Genomic DNA, 16,674 nt, shown 5'->3' on the forward strand with positions numbered 1-16,674 from the left:
CAGCAGTAACCCAAGATAGGAGGTGGGTAATCGGTTTATGTGCAGCTTGTCCCCGAGAGGACCGCTGTTGAGAGATGGGTATCCTCTTGGAATACACTGTGAAGGGCATAATGCTTGGCGAAGGTGTCATAGGATGACCAGGTCGCCGCTCTGCAAATGTCTTTTAGCGCAATGCCCTTGAAAAAGGCTGTTGATGCCGCCACCGCCCCAGTGGAGTGAGCCCTAGGCGGGGCCAGTAAAGGAGTCTTTCTAAGTTCGTAGCACATTTTTATGCAGGATACGATATGCTTCAACATTCTCTGCGAAGAGAGACCTTCTCCTTTTGACCTGGGAGCGAGAGAGACTAGGAGTGTATCCATTTTCCGGAAGGACTTAGTCCTGTCTATATAGAAAGCCAGCGCCCTCCTCACGTCCAGGAGGTGTAGGCGCACCTCTTTGTTGGAGTTATGAGGCTTTGGATGAACGAGGGTAAAACTATAGGTTCGTTAATATGAAACTCTGAAGAAACTTTGGGAACAAAGGCTGGATGCAGCCGTAAGGTTACCGCCTCCTTGGAAATTACTGTGCAGGGTGGCGTTGCCATAACTGCCGCAAGCTCGCTCACCCTGCAACCTGACGTGATTGCAAGAAGGAAGGTCGTCTTTATCGTAAGGAGACGGAGGGAAACCATGGCTAAGGGTTCAAACGGTGGTCCCGTTAGCGCATTAAGCACCAGGTCCAAGCTCCACGAAGGTGGAAGCGGTTTCCGAGGGGGGGTATATGTTTACCAGCCCTTTGAGGAACCTGGTAACCATGGGATGGGCGAACACCGTGTGCCCTTCCTCTTCATGTCTGAAAGCCGATATAGCGGCAAGGTGGACCTTCAACGAGGATAGGGAGAGTCCGCCTCTCTTGAGGTCCACTAAATACTCTAGTATTACAGGTATAGGCGCAGCAAGGGGGGCTAATTGCTTGGTAGAACACCATGCAGTGAATCGAGTCCATTTTTGCTTATAGGGCTTCCTGGTGGAAGTCCTCCTGCTACTGTCTAGGACTTGTTGCACTCCCTCCATACACGTGCTCTCTAGGGAGCTGAGCCATGGATTAACCATGCTTGCAGTCGCAGGCCTCGGGGGTGTGGATGCACTATGGACCCCTGGGCTTGCGTAAGCAGATCCGGTGCCACCGGGAGGGGCATCGGTGGACGGTCCGACATGCGCAGGAGTAAGGGGAACCATTGCTGTCGATCCCAAGTTAGGACTACTAGGATCATTCGGGCTTTCTCTCTCCTGGCTTTCTGCAAGACTTTGTGGATAAGCATTGTGGGAGTAAAGGCGTAGAGCAGGGGGCCCCTCCACGAGATCGCGAATGCGTCCCCCAGGGACCCCTGTCCCAGTCCTGCCCTGGAGCAGTATTGTGGGCACTTCTTGTTGTGTTGAGTGGCAAACAGGTCTATCTGGGGAAATCCTCATGCGTGAAAAATCAGTCGTAGCAGATCGGAATGGATCTGCTACTCGTGTGTGAGTGCGAAGCGCCTGCTCAGCTGGTCTGCCTTCACGTTGCGAGCGCCTGGTAAGTACGAGGCTTTCAAGGTTATATTGTTGGCGATGCACCAGTTCCACAATCGGACTGCTTCCGCACATAAGGCACGGGACCGAGCTCCTCCTTGCCGATTTATATAAAACATGGTGGAGGTATTGTCTGTACTGATCCCGACTATTTGCCTCGTATATGGTCTCGAAAGTGTTTGCAGGTGTTGAACACTGCTCTGAGCTCCAGTATATTTATGTGCAGTGACCACAGTCTTCGCGTCACCTTTTTGCCCATGTGTGCTCCCCACCCTATGTGGGAGGCGTCGGTAGTGAGAAAAACAGATATTTGTGGTTGGTGAAAGGGCACCCCTGTTAGCATGTTCTTGGGGTTTACCCACCATTGCAGGGATCTGCGCACCTCTGTCGTGGGCGACACCACCCTGTGGACGGTGTGTGTTGCCGGTTTGTAGACGCTCGCCAGCCAGTGCTGCATGCTGCACCTATGCAATCGGGCATTCTGTACCACAAATGTTGCTGCTGCCATGTGGCCCAGCAGCTGTAAGCACGTCAGAACCGGAACCGTAGGGCTGAAGGTGATGACTTGAATGAGGGAACCAATGGCACGAAAGCGGGCATCTGGTAGATAAACCCTTGCTGTGATGGAATTTATATGTGCCCCTATGAACTCTATGTCCTGTGCGGGGTCTATCTTTGATCTTGCCAGATTGATGACCAGGCTCAACGAAGAGAACGTGTCTGCTGTGACGCGTATCATGCAAAGCACCTCCTCCTTCGAGGCCCCTTTCAGTAGGCAGTCATTTTTTTTTTGTTTTTTTTTTTCCAGATATGGGAATATAAACACCCGCTGTCTGTGCAGGCAGGCTGACACCACTGCCAAGGTCTTGATGAAGACTCTGGGGGCCGAGGAGAGGCCGAACAGCAGAACCTTGTACTGAAAAAGTTCTTTGCCTACCATAAACCGGAGAAAACGCCTGTGAGCCGGGTGAATAGTTATGTGGAAATACGCGTCTTATAAGTCGAGGGCTGCGAACCAATCTCCATCGTCCAGTGCTGTAAGTATAGAGGCGACTGTGATCATCCGAAAGCGTTGCTTGAGCAAGTACCGGTTGAGGCCTCGAAGATCTGGGATGGGCCTCCAGCCTCCTGTCTTTTTCTCTGTGAGGAAGTATCTTGAGTAGAACCCTTTCCCTCGGAGTTGCTCCGGCACTCTTTCCACTGCCCCTATAAGCATAAGATATCCTACCTCCTGCTTGAGTCTCGCTTCGTGGGAGGCGTCCTTTAGGTGGGGTCTGGGTGGAGGTCATGGCGGTGGGAGCGACTGGAAGGGAATCGTGTAACCCGTGGCTATGATCTCCAGTATCCATTTGTCTGTGGTGATCTTTTGCCACTGGTCGTAGAATGGTCGGAGACGATGGTGGAACAGTCGCTTCGGATGACATTGCGTGATGGTAGTGATAGTGCAGCCCTCGATCTGTGTGTCAAACTTGTGGCCTTTGGCCCTGCCCCGAGGACGCACGGCTCTGTTGAGAACGTCACCTGGGAGTTCTGTACTGTTGGTGCTGTTGATGTCGCCCTTGCTTGTAGCCCCTGTGGTACTGGGGACGCTGTGGTTGATACTGCAAACAGCTTCTGCGTGTCAAAGGGGAGATCAATGATCTTTGCCTGCAGATCCCTCGGGATACCCGATGTCTGGAGCCAGGACTCCCTGCTCATGACCACTGCCGTAGCTGTTGAGCATGCTGCCATATCTGCTACGTCTAGGGCGATCTGAACTCCTGTCCTCGAGGCTGCGTAGCCTTCCTGCACGATGGCCTTCAGCACCGGCTTCGTGTCCTCTGGAAGCGAGACCATGAGGGAAGTCAGCCTGGAGTAGTTGTTGAAATTATGGTTCGCTAGATGCGCTGCGTAATTCGCCATTCTCAACAGTAGGGTAGAGGAGGAGTAGACCTTTCTGCCGAACAACTCTAGTTTCTTGGCATCTTGTCCGTTCCCCCTGTCTTGTACTGAGAAGTTTTCGACCTCTGTTGAGACGATTCCACCACCAGAGAATTTGGTTGCAGGTGGCTGAACAGGAACTCCATGCCCTTCATCGGGACGAAGTACTTCTTATCCGCTCAATTGTTTATAGGCGGAGTGGACGCAGGGGTCTGCCATATTGTGGTGGCAGACTCCATGATTGCTTCATCAGCGGAATAGCTATTTTGGAAGAGGCCGGAGGTCTCAGGTTTTTAAGGAGCTTATGGTGTTTCTTTTTTTTTTTTTTTTTGAAAACAATAACAAGCTAACTTAAGCTAAAGACTGAAAAAGAAGCTCTAAACACTTTAAAAACATTAAATACGCTAACTCTGGCTGTAGCCTGAGTGGATTCCGTCTGCAGCCGATGGCGGTTAAAGAGGAACTGGCGGGGACCGGATCGCGCACACAGCCGGGAGTGCGCAAGGGAGTGGCGCGCACCGGCGCATGCGCGGTCCAGCAGAAACTACTGAAAAGATCCGACCTGCGGCGCCGGGGCGAGCCCGACACCTATCGTGGAGCACCCACGGGGACACTCGAGGAAGAATAGTCATTTAATTTTATTATTTATTTATTTGGATCCATAGTACCTTAGGAATAGCTAGATATATTTCTCTCTGTTCTTTTGTGATATCCACTGTCTACAGTGAACTCTTCTGAGCATGTGCAGACAGGAAACAGTTATTTTAAATGTGTCTGGTGATACTAATCCACTCAGTAATAAGTGTCTGCATTGGGCTCAGTTTTTAAAGCCCTGTTTGGAGGATCTTCTTCTGAGCATCCCCTTTACAACATGTTCATCCCATGGTACATCTGCAGATATTTCACCAGTATCCTTCTCTAAGCAGAACCACCGAAAGGTAAGTAAGTAAGATTGTATAATACAAGACAAGCAATGCACATAAGGAACCATGCCGCTATCCTGATTAAGAATGTCAAGTCCTGTAAGATGTAAAATCTGTTTGAACTATTTCTTACAGGTTTATACTTAATGCTCAATACTTAATACTCAGGTGCATTAAAGCAACATTCAGCACTCTTGAGAGCAAGGAGATTGGAGGCAGAGGTGCCTTTATACCACCTTTGCATCTCTCAGTCCTGAGGGCTGCCAGAAGCCAATCAAGCCAGTCACCAGTACAAGTTACAGGAGCCTTACAGCTCATGTGTGCAGATGGTTAACAGCTCCAAAGGAAGTGCTCCATCAGCCAGGCTCACTAAGTACCTCCCTTTTAGTTCCACCCCACTACAGCACTTCCACCATCCACTCTAGAATACAGCCTAAATGCATTAATGCCTAAATGAAAGCTTTGAAGGTTGATGAGACAATAGTTTAATGTGCTATATATGTTACCAAGCCCCAGTTAGACAGAAATAAACACATTTTTAAATCAACATATGAGCAACCAAAGAAAACTGCTTTTCAACACTGCCATCTCTTGGACAAAGTATAGTAGAACCCTGAGATATGCACACAAAAGTTGCATGAATCTCGGGTTAACGTGACTCTGAGTGGCGGGGAGCTGGCTCCGGGCTGCCCACCCCTCAGAAGAGCTGGGAAGCTGATCGGTGCAGCAGCGATGGTCAATTCCCTGGCTCCCTGTGAGTGGTGGGCATAGCGCTGGTGGGCGTCGCAGCTCCAGTCAGTGGTGGCAGCCAAGAGTCAGCCCGTTGCGAAAAAAGTTATTTGCTACCCACAAGCTTCTTCAGTGAAAATCACGTGCGAGCATCTCCTTTCAGCATGGAGGAGAATGGAAACTGAGCGGAACCTGGATCAAAAACCACAACCCCTCTCACCCCCCCAAGACACACAAAACAAAAACCCTCACTGATGTGGCCCCTGCTCATGCTTCAGCACCAAGGGCAGAGGGGTGCAGAAGCAGGGAATGAGGGAGTGAGGTTCAGGGCTTCCCCAAAGCCAGATTATCTCTTCTGGGGGCCTTGGGTGGGAACAAAAATGGAGGAAAGAGCACAGGAAGGGGTTGTTGTGGGAGTCTGGGTAGGAAAGGGGACAGGATCAGAGTTGGGATGTGGGGAGGTCTGGGGCCAGGAACATGGGGGGTTCTGGGCCGGAGGACAGTTCTTACACTGATTTAGTTCCCCACTCCTGACTTAAGCCCTTGTCTGCTCCAACTGAAGTCCATGGGAGGTCTGACATTTATTTCCAAGAGTAAAGTACAAGTCCCTGAATATGAATTCTCTGTTTTTTATTGCAAAAGTTTTAGTGGACTTATCTAGAGAGTTGATTTATCCTTTGAAGTCAATTAAATTGCTCCCACATGTAAAGGCTGTAGATTGGACCCCAAATTTGTTTGTTACTTTAAAAAAGGACATTCACTTTAAAGGACATTTTTTTCTTTATTTGAACTCTACTTTGTACCCCATTGTTGGCTTTAGTCAACCAAGGACTGCCTCTTTGCTTATTACAGTTGGCTGAACAACAAATGGGCTACTTTTGATTACAGAGGGGTTTTTTTTAGTGCTGTTATAGTCTTGCCAAACTGCAGCTGACGCAGCTACTTTTAAATCCAGTTTCAACAAGTAAGAACAACAATTCACCCTTCGTCACACACTAACTGCAGTTACTGCTATGGGAATGAAAATAAACTATATCATGAGAACACGTAAGTTTAATCTATTTTGAATCTCAAGTCACGTGTGCTGTTTCCATCAAACAAAGGAATTTTCACAGGGGTTATGAACTCACATTATTCACTCTACTAAAGTGCATGTCATTTAAGAGTCAAAATTTTGAAAATTGGCAGCTGATTTTTGGTGCCATACTTGAGACATCAAAGGCCCGATTTTCAGAAGCCTTAGTATCCAGAAGCCCAAGTTGATGCCAGTTAGCGCCTAGGATGTATAACACCTTTGAAAATCAGGCCCAAGGCATCCAAAACTAGGCATTTAAAAACTGAAGTACCCCAAAACATTTGTAACAGCAACGAAGGGTCCTGTGGCACCTTATAGACTAACAGAAAAGTCTTGAGCATGAGCTTTCATGAGCACAGACTCACTTCATCAGATGCACATGCTCACGCTCAAAACTTTTCTGTAAGTCTATAAGGTACCACAGGACCCTTTGTTGCTGTTACAGATCCAGACTAACACGGCTACCCCTCCAATCCAAAACATTTGGACAGTTTTGAAAATGCAGTAGCTTATGCTTAGTCAACTATGCATAAAGCAACTATCATCTTCTGATCTTTCTCCATTGGAGTGAATGTATTCCACTCCATGGGAAGACATACCACCTAAATAAGTGTTCCTTAAACTTTTTGAGACCATGGATCACCAAATAATACTTTTTACACAGAACACCTATGAAAATTGTCTTAAAAAAAACTGTCAGACCAAAAAAAAAAAAACCAAACATACATCAAGATACACAGCAAAAACAAAAGGAAATTATTTGATCAGGTATCATAGCAGTGAAGAAGTAACACTGTACCTGGTTTTAACTGAAAATATATACCATCAGTGTCAGACACACGACACATCTGCACGTTGTTCACAAAACAAAGTTGTTCACAAAATAACACCAAACATAGTTTAAGAAACAGTGACCTAAACACACAGTTCTGTGACCCGTCCCCTGCCCAGCCCTCACCTATATTTTGTGTCTTCATTGGTGAACATAGGACATGAAGCACCAGCTGGCCACTTTACAAAAACAGATTTTTAACTGAATTCTTAATGAGAAATATTTTTATCCAATATGGTAATAGAATGCAACATGAAACTGACATTTTATACCATCTTGATATTTATATATCTTTCCTTTTAAAAATATGGTAAGCATGGGCATGAATGCCCCTGTTCCCCATGTCTGCATGGAAAGAGACTACCACCACAGCATCGTTTGCCCCTTGCTGAAAATCTGTGGCTGCCCCTCAATGGGGAATTCATGATGATGAGACTACACAAGTTTCTCAAGTTAAATATGGATCAACAGATTGCCCAAACTTTGCACTACCAGCCAGATTTCCACCCTGCTTTGATATATGCCTGAGAATTAATATAGATCCATCTGCTACTGAGCTGTCATCAGACATCCAGTTCCTACAGAGGCTGTGCTGCCAAGGAGAAGTATGAATGAAGCACACACGGACAAGTTATCTGTCTTCAGTATTTGTAACTGTGTGTGGTGCCATCCCAGCAGAACCTCAGCATCCAGGGGCTTGTGAAACCTCTGACTCGAGCCTCTTCAAACCCCAGCTCTGTCCACTCCAAACCTGAGTGGATGCTCTACTGCAAACTCTGTAGTGAAACTGATTTTATACAATTCTGAGAACATTTTCCAGCAAGATTTTTATTGCATTAACTGTAGGTTAACACCCCTGCTGGTGATTTACAAGCTTCCCTATATATGTCTCATGATAAACTAACAAAACAAAGCAGCAGAAATGTAGCACTTTAAAGACTAACAAAATGATTTATTCGGTGATGAGCTTTCATTACTATTCATGATAAACTAGTTTGCACAGCTGTGATGGGAGAGCTAATCATTTGCGCATTTTAATTAGACTTTGTAACTAGACTACAAGGGTAAAAAGGGGAAGCTAAAGCAAACAAATAACCTCTTATTAAAGAGTCACAAGCCTGTAGATGCAAGAAGCCATAAAGACCTTCTCGCTTAATTCTGGTTTGTTTGGTGGATAGACATGGGAAATAGAGTGGTGGAGGGATGTTGCATTAGTTGTGGATGGCAGAACATGGACCTATTGTCAAGTTACAGTGGTGGAGGTCTAGCTAGGATATTACAAAAAAGAGAAGTTACTCACCGTAGTAACGGTGGTTCTTCGAGATGTGTCCCGGTGGGTGCTCCACGATAGGTGTCGGGCATGCCCCGGCGCCGCAGGTCGGATCTTCCAAGCAGTTTCTGCCGGACCGCACATGCGCCGGTGCGAGCCGCTCCCTTGCGTGCTCCTGGCCGCGAGCGCGATCCGGTCCCCGCCAGTTCCTTGACCAACCGCCTTGGATGCTCCTGAAAAACACTAAACATAGATCCGAAGCGGGGAGGATGGGTGGGTGGTGGAGCACCCACGGGGACACATCTCGAAGAACCATCGTTACTACGGTGAGTAACTTCTCTTTCTTCTTCGAGTGTCCCCGTGGGTGCTCCACGTTAGGTGACTACCCAGCAGTAACCCAAGATAGGAGGTGGGTAATCAGATCATGTGCAGCTTGTCCCCGAGAGGACCGCTGTCGAGAGATGGGTATCCTCTTGGAATACCCTGTGAAGGGCGTAGTGCTTGGCGAAGGTGTCATAGGATGACCAGGTCGCCGCTCTGCAAATGTCTTTTAACGCAACGCCCTTGAAAAAGGCTGTTGATGCTGCCACCGCCCTAGTGGAGTGACCCCTGGGCGTGGCCAGTAAAGGAGTCTTTTTGAGTTCGTAGCACATTTTTATGCAGGATACAATGTGCTTCGAGATTCTCTGCAAACAGAGACCTTCTCCTTTCGATTTGGGAGCGAGAGAGACTAGGAGTCTATCCGTTTTCCGGAAGGACTTCGTCCTGTCTATATAGAAGGCTAGCGCCCTCCTCACGTCCAGGAGGTGTAGGCGCGACTCTTTGTTAGAGTTATGAGGCTTTGGATAAAACGAAGGTAAAACAATAGGTTCGTTAATATGAAACTCTGAAGAAACTTTAGGAACAAAGGCTGGATGCAGCCATATGGTTACCACCTCCTTGGAAAATACTGTGCAGGGTGGCGTTGCCATAACTGCCGCAAGCTCGCTCACCCTGCAACCTGACGTGATTGCAAGAAGGAAGGTCGTCTTTATCGTAAGGAGGCGGAGGGAAACCGTGGCTAAAGGCTCGAACGGTGGTCCCGTTAGCGCATTAAGCACCAGGTCCAAGTTCCACGAAGGTGGAAGCGGCTTCTGAGGGGGGTATAGGTTTACCAACCCTTTGAGGAACCTGGTAACCATGGGATGGGCGAACACCGTGTGCCCTTCCTCTTCGTGTCTGAACGCCGAAATGGCAGCAAGGTGGACCTTTAACGAGGATAGTGAGAGTCCTCCTCTCTTGAGGTCCAGTAAATACTCTAATATTACAGGTATAGGCACCGAAAGGGGGGCTAACTGTTTGGTAGAACACCATGCCGTGAAGCGAGTCCATTTCTGCTTGTAGGTCTTCCTGGTGGAAGCCCTTCTGCTACTTTCTAGGACTTGTTGCACTTCCTCCGTACATGTGCTCTCTAGGGAGCTGAGCCATGGATTAACCACGCTTGTAGTGGCAGGCCTTGCGGGTGCGGATGCACTATGGACCCCTGGGCTTGCATAAGCAGATCCGGCGCCACCGGGAGGGGCATCGGTGGACGGTCCGACATGCGCAGGAGTAGGGGGAACCATTGCTGTCGATCCCACGTTGGCACTATCAGGATCATTCGGGCTCCTTCCCTCCTGGCTTTCTGCAAGACTTTGTGGATCAGCACTGTGGGAGGAAAAGCGTAAAGCAGGGGGCCCCTCCAGGAGATCGCGAATGCATCCCCCAGAGACTCCCGTCCCAGTCCTGCCCTGGAGCAGTATCGTGGGCACTTCTTGTTGTGTTGACTGGCAAACAGGTCTATCTGGGGAAAGCCCCATGCGTGAAAAATCGGTCGTAGCAGATCGGGACGGATCTGCCACTCGTGTGTGAGTGAGAAACGCCTGCTCAGCTGGTCTGCCTTCACATTGTGAGCGCCTGTTAAGTACGAGGCTTTCAAGGTTATATTGTTGGCGACGCACCAGTTCCACAACCGGACTGCTTCCGCACATAAGACACGGGACCGAGCTCCTCCTTGCCGATTTATATAAAACATGGTGGAGGTATTGTCTGTACTGATCCCGACTACTTTGCCTTGTATATGGTCTCGAACGTGTCTGCAGGCATTGAACACTGCTCTGAGCTCCAGTATATTTATGTGCAGTGACTGTTCCGTGGAGGACCACAGTCCTTGTGTCACCTCTTCGCCCATGTGTGCTCCCCACCCAATGTGGGAGGCATCTGTAGTAAGAAAAACCGATACTTGTGGTTGGTGGAAGGGTACCCCTGTTAGCATGTTCTTGGGGTTTACCCACCATTGCAGGGATTTGCGCACCTCTGTCGTGGGCGACACCACCCTGTGAACGGTGTGTACTGCCGGTTTGTAGACGCTCGCCAGCCAGTGCTGCATGCTGCGCATGTGTAACCTGGCGTTCTGTACTATGAACGTCGCTGCTGCCATGTGGCCCAGCAGCTCTCAGCACGTCAGAACCGGCACCATAGGGCTGAAAGTGATGACTTGCATGAGGGAGCCGATGGCCTGAAAGCGTGTCTCTGGTAGATACATTCTCGCTGTAATAGAATTTATGCGTGTCCCTATGAACTCTATGTCCTGTGTGAGGTCTATCTTTGATTTTGCCAGATTGATAACCAGGCCGAGTGAAGAGAACGTGCCTGCTGTGATGCGTATCATGCGTAGTACCTCCTCCTTTGAGGTCCCTTTGAGTAGGCAGTCGTCCAGATATGGGAATATAAATACCCCCTGTCTGTGCAGGTAGGCTGACACAACTGCCACGGTCTTGGTGAAGACTCTGGGGGCCGAGGAGAGGCTGAACGGTAGGACCTTGTATTGAAAATGTTCTTTGCCTACCATGAACCGGAAGAATCATCGGTGGGCCGGATGGATAGTTTTGTGAAAATACGCGTCTTGTAAGTTGAGGGCTGTGAACCAATCTCCATCGTCCAGTGCCGTAAAGATGGAGGCGATTGTGATCATCCGAAAGCGTTCCTTGCGCAAGTACTGGTTGAGGCCTCGAAGATCTAAGATGGGCCTCCAGCCTCCTGTCTTTTTCTCCGTGAGGAAGTATCTGGAGTAGAACCCTTTCCCTTGCAGTTGCTCTGGCACTCTTTCCACTGCCCCTGTGAACATAAGATGGTCTACCTCCTGCTTGAGTCTCGCTTCGTGGGAGGCATCCTGCAGGTGGGGCCTGGGTGGAGGTCGTGGCGGTGGGAGCGACTGGAAGGGAATCGCGTACTCCGTGGCTATGATCTCCAGCACCCATTTATCTGTGGTGATCCTTTGCCACTGGTCGTAGAATGGTCGGAGGCGATGGTGGAATAACAGCTTCGGATGACCTTGTGCGATGGTAGTGATGGCACAGCCCTGGATCTGTGTGTCAAACTTGTGGCCTTTGGCCTTGCCCCGAGGATGCACGGCTCTGTTGGGAACGTCGCCTGGGAGTTCTATATTGTTGATGCTGTTGATGTCGCCCATGCTCGTAACCCCTGTGGTACTGGGGATGCTGTGGCTGATACTGGTACCGTCTTTGCTGAGGGTAGTACTTCTTCTTTCTGTATGGAGGGGTGTAGATCCCCAAGGTCCTAAGAGTGGCTCTTGAGTCTTTACTGGAATGAAGGACCGAGTCAGTTGATTCAGCAAACAGCTTCTGCGTGTCGAAGGGGAGATCGACGATCTCCGCCTGCAGATCCCTCGGTATACCCGATGTTTGGAGCCAGGACTCCCTTCGCATTACCGCTGCCATAGCTGTTGAGCGTGCTGCTGTGTCCGCAACATCCAGGGCGATCTGAACTCCTGTCCTCGAGGCCACGTAGCCTTCTTGCACGATAGCCTTGAGCATCGGCTTCTTGTCCTCTGGAAGCGAGTCCATGAGGGAGGTTAACCTGGAGTAGTTGTCGAAACTGTGGTTCGCTAGATGCGCTGCGTAATTCGCCATTCTCAACAGTAGAGTGGAGGAGGAGTAGACCTTTCTGCCGAACAGCTCTAGCTTCTTGGCATCTTTGTCCGTTCCCCTGTTTTGAACTGAGACGTTTTTGATCTCTGTTGAGACGATTCTACCACCAGAGAATTTGGTTGCGGGTGGCTGAATAGGAACTCCATGCCCTTCGCCGGCACGAAGTATTTCTTGTCCGCTCTCTTATGGACAGGCGGAATAGTCGCAGGGGTCTGCCATATCGTGGTGGCGGACTCCAAGATTGCTTCGTCAAGCGGTATGGCTATTTTAGAGGAGGCCGGAGGTCTCAGATTTTTAAGGAGCTTATGGTGCTTCTCTTGCACCTCTGCTGTCTGGATGCCTTGCGTGAAGGCCACCCTTTTCAACAGCTCTTGGAACTATTTGAGATCGTCCGGAGGATGGACGTCCCCAGGGGCCGTAGCCTCATCTGCGGAGAACAGCGAGGAACCGCTAGGGTACGCCTCTCTGGACCCCTCCGGGTCCTGTTGACGGTGGTACATCCGCTCGCTAGAAGCTTGTGAGGGAAAATCCCGGGGTTCCAGAACCAACTCCCCCTGAGATATCTGAGTCTCTGTCCCCGTTCGTGATTGCCCTTGGGGATACGGGACCGTCTGTGGGGATCTGTCCCTGGTAGTATGCCTATGGTGTCTATGCCCCACATGTTAGGGGCGACCATGGCAACACGGGCACTGCTCCTGGGACGGTGACCTGGACCACTCCCTTGGTGCATACCCCCTACGTCTGGGGGAGCGAGATCTTCTGGAGACATGGGACACTGGAGAGACCGATTTGTGATACTACTCAAGTGGCTCGAAGCCCAAGAAGGGCGAAGGTAGTCCAAACCATGGGGAGGCTGGCTGTAGAAATGGAGATGGGGGCTCCGGATAGGCGAGGGGTGACCCCTGCCTTCTCGTTGGAGTCCGCAGCACGAGCAGAGGGCTCAGAGAAAGCAGCTCTGCAGCCCTGTCTGGAGAGGGACTGCGGTGCCATGTTTTCTGTGCTGCCTTTCCCCTCCCCTGTGGGGGTGGCTCCGCCCCCTGACGCGTCGGGGTCTCGGCCCCGTAGTCTGCACCGCGCTCGGCACGCTCCTCAGCGGTGCCGCGTGGGCGGTCTCCCCCAGTGCCTGCAGGTTGCGTGCCTGCGCGCTCTGCGCCGCCGGTTCCCCGGGGGTCGGTGCCGCTGTTAGCGGTGCCGCCGGTTCCGGCACTTGCTTGGCCGCCGCCCTGCCCGCGGTGCGGGGCAGCTGTTTGATCATCGGAGGCTGAACCTCCGCCACGTGCGTCTCCGTGCTGCCGCCGATCAGCTGTAGCTGCGGCTGGGGGCTGTGCGCTCCACCCGTCCCGCTCGCTGTTGCTGCCGGCAGGGATCGGGTTGGGGAGACTTTCCTCCGTTTTTGCGCTGATGGGGTTAGGGACGCGGCTTTCCTTTTATGGGCCCCGGAGGGTCCCTCCTGCTGCGGCCGCTCCCGCACGTCTGGCTGGAGGGCCTTGTCGAACAGCAGCATTTTCAGCCGCATTTCCCTGTCCTTCCTTGCTCTGGCTGTTAACTTGGCGCAGAAGGAACATTTCTGAGTGACATGGGATTCCCCCAAGCACCTTATACACTGACTGTGCCCATCAGAAGCTGGCATCGCCTCGCAGCACGACTCACACTTCTTGAATCCTGAAGAGGACATTGTGGTGAGTCTTTGAGTTGTTAATAGGGTACTTAGCACCTTCTCTGTGCTTGTTCCCCTCTTGGATAAAGCCTGCCGCGGCAGGAGGGCTAATGGCCCTAGGCTCCTGGCCTCCGGTGCTCCGCTTGTTTCTAGGATTGGAAGCTGTGAATTCCCTTCCTTTCTTTGTTTTTTTTTTTTTTTTTTGAAAACAACAACCGACTAACTTAATCTAAGACTGAAGAAACTTTAAAACAATTAAAAATGTTAAATACTCTAACTCTGGCCGTAGCCTGAGCGGATTCCGTCTGCAGCGATGGCAGTTAAAGAGGAACTGGCGGGGACCGGATCGCGCACGTGGCCAGGAGCGCGCAAGGGAGCGGCGCACACCGGCGCATGCGCGGTCCGGCAGAAACTGCTTGGAAGATCCGACCTGCAGCACCAGGGCGAGCCCGACACCTAACGTGGAGCACCCACGGGGACACTCGAAGAAGAAACTATTTTACCAGGAGAGCGGTGAAGCATTGGAACGTGTTACCGAGAGAGGTGGTAGAATCTCCTTCCCTAGACGTTTTTAAGTCCCAGTTTGACGAAGTCCTGGCTGGGAAGATTTAATTAGGGTTGACCCTTTCTTGGGCAGGGAGCTGGACTTGATGACCTCCTTAGGTTTCTCCCAGACCTAGGATTCTCGGATTCTATTTTGCACCGTGCACCAGGGCTCCCAGCAGCCAGGTCATGCACTGGAGCCCCTCTGGTACCCAGTGTTCTCAGATGCCAGCTCCAGGGGTCCTGGTCACCAGCCCTGCTGTCTGTGGCATCCGGCCATCAGCTCTGCAGGCTCCACTGCTGCCTCCCTGCCTGAAGCCCTGCAGTGACTCCCAGCTGTGGCCCCAGCCAGGGTTGGTAAGGGGCACAGATGTGATAAGCTGGGGGAGGGGGGGCCACAGCGCAGCACCCCCACCCTAAATATTGTTCCTGAGCCACTGGTTTAGAATTCTTCAAAAGTGCCAGCAACTGTTGGTGCTATTTGTTTCCCTAAAAACAATGATCCAGAATTTTCATTATTAAAACAGAATTATTACCATATTTAAATAAAAAGTGAACACCCCTCACATTCCTCAAGCAATCCTGCACATGCCACTGTTCGAGAGAGTGAGAGACTAATTGGACTGGCAATAGCCAATGCAGCAGATGCTATTCACACTTCCTCCACAGATTTTTGCCACTTCTCTAAAATCCTGATCTGCTCCTATTGCTGCAAGTTTAGTCCCAGGCTTCTCTTGCAAAGAAACTTGTGGTTGTGCAGTAGTTTTTTGATTTGCATAAATAGAGACTGCTACGGGAAGAGACCCATTTACTCTGTAACCACAAACAATTGAGCCCCACTGACAAGAAATGAAAGACTAATATAAAAGGTTAACCTAACCTGGGCAATGCTGATGTCCCCAAATGTCTAGAGAGTTCAACTAGAAATGCCAGTTTCTAGGAGCTAGTTGGAAAGATCAAATTCACACCCTAATCCAAACCCACCAGTTCATGCCATTTCACTCTCAAAAAGTGAATATTACCGGATAAAACACTTTACTGGATTTCAGGATCTCATGGTCTTAATGTATTGCCTGCGAAAACCACAGCAGAATCCTACTGTGCCTACCACATGATGTACAAGACTGCCCTATAAAAGAGCCCTGAAGAATACACTTGATTTTTCACACCAGTTCCTACTACTCTTAATAATTTCTTCTGAATCTTCCCTCCAGGGTAAAAGCATCAAAAACATGCTTTAAAACTCCAAAAAAGGCAGGTTAGGAAAGAGAAGAGTGTGCTTTTTAAAATTGCTCGACAAGGCTTGGGGTTAAAACATATACAAAGGGCAACTAATGTTATTCCTTTGTAATGGATGTCATTCAGTACGGCAAGTACAACTAAGCATTGCTACAGAAAAAGTCTGTTTGCTTAAGATCTTAACTTGCAAAAAAAAAAAAAAAAACTCAACTAAATTCATGCTAACTTTTAAAAAGTGTTGGGGGCTATTCTTAGCATCAGCCTGTACTCTTCAATGTTTGTTTCAGGAACAATGATTTTTTCAGTCTCCTATTAGAAACCCAGAAACACATGAAGAAGTACTTTCTGGTTTTTATTCAGAGGCATTAAAGTGACATTACAGCAGGTTCTAATCTTAAGCCAAGAGATTCTAAATTTCTGAGCTAGCTTTGTTTTCTGAACTTGATCCTTTAGTCGATTTCAACAAAGTACCAGTTTTAATAAAGGAACAAAGATTTTACCATTGCCTACACTACAGAATTCTGTCGACAGATATTTCCCAACAAAACCTCTGTCCACAGAACATGTCCACACCTAATACAGGATCCCCCTATCAACACCCTCTCTCGACAGAGAGCAGCTAGACTGCCCAGCCCTCTGTCAACAGAACAGCCCTGCAAACAGCTCTGCAAACAGAGCAGCCCAGTGATCCGGAAGCCCTCTCTGTCGACAGAGCCCCACTCACCCCCCAGACCCTCCCGAAGCATCTACACTATTTTTTTTTGTCGATAGAATCTGTCGACTGAGGTGCTAAACCTCGTATGGTCAAGACAGAACTGCTGGGAAAACTACTGTATTCTGTCAACAGAACTCTGTAGTGTAGACCCAGTTTTTGAGACAGATCTTCAACTTATGTAAACTGGCATTGCTCTATTGCATTCAACAGGCAAATGACAATTTATGTCAGGTAGGCATCTGGCCCTACCTAAATC

The 16,674-nt window shown here is 49.6% G+C and overlaps 1 protein-coding gene across 3 annotated transcripts in view; it reads right to left on the reverse strand.

Moving 5' to 3' along the window:
- The window catches only part of LAMA1 (laminin subunit alpha 1), a 211,348-nt gene that overhangs the window by 139,020 nt on the left and 55,654 nt on the right, over positions 1–16,674 (reverse strand). The window lies entirely within an intron of this gene.

This window comes from Carettochelys insculpta, chromosome 2, assembly GCF_033958435.1.
Source record: "Carettochelys insculpta isolate YL-2023 chromosome 2, ASM3395843v1, whole genome shotgun sequence".
Taxonomy (NCBI): domain Eukaryota; kingdom Metazoa; phylum Chordata; order Testudines; family Carettochelyidae; genus Carettochelys; species Carettochelys insculpta.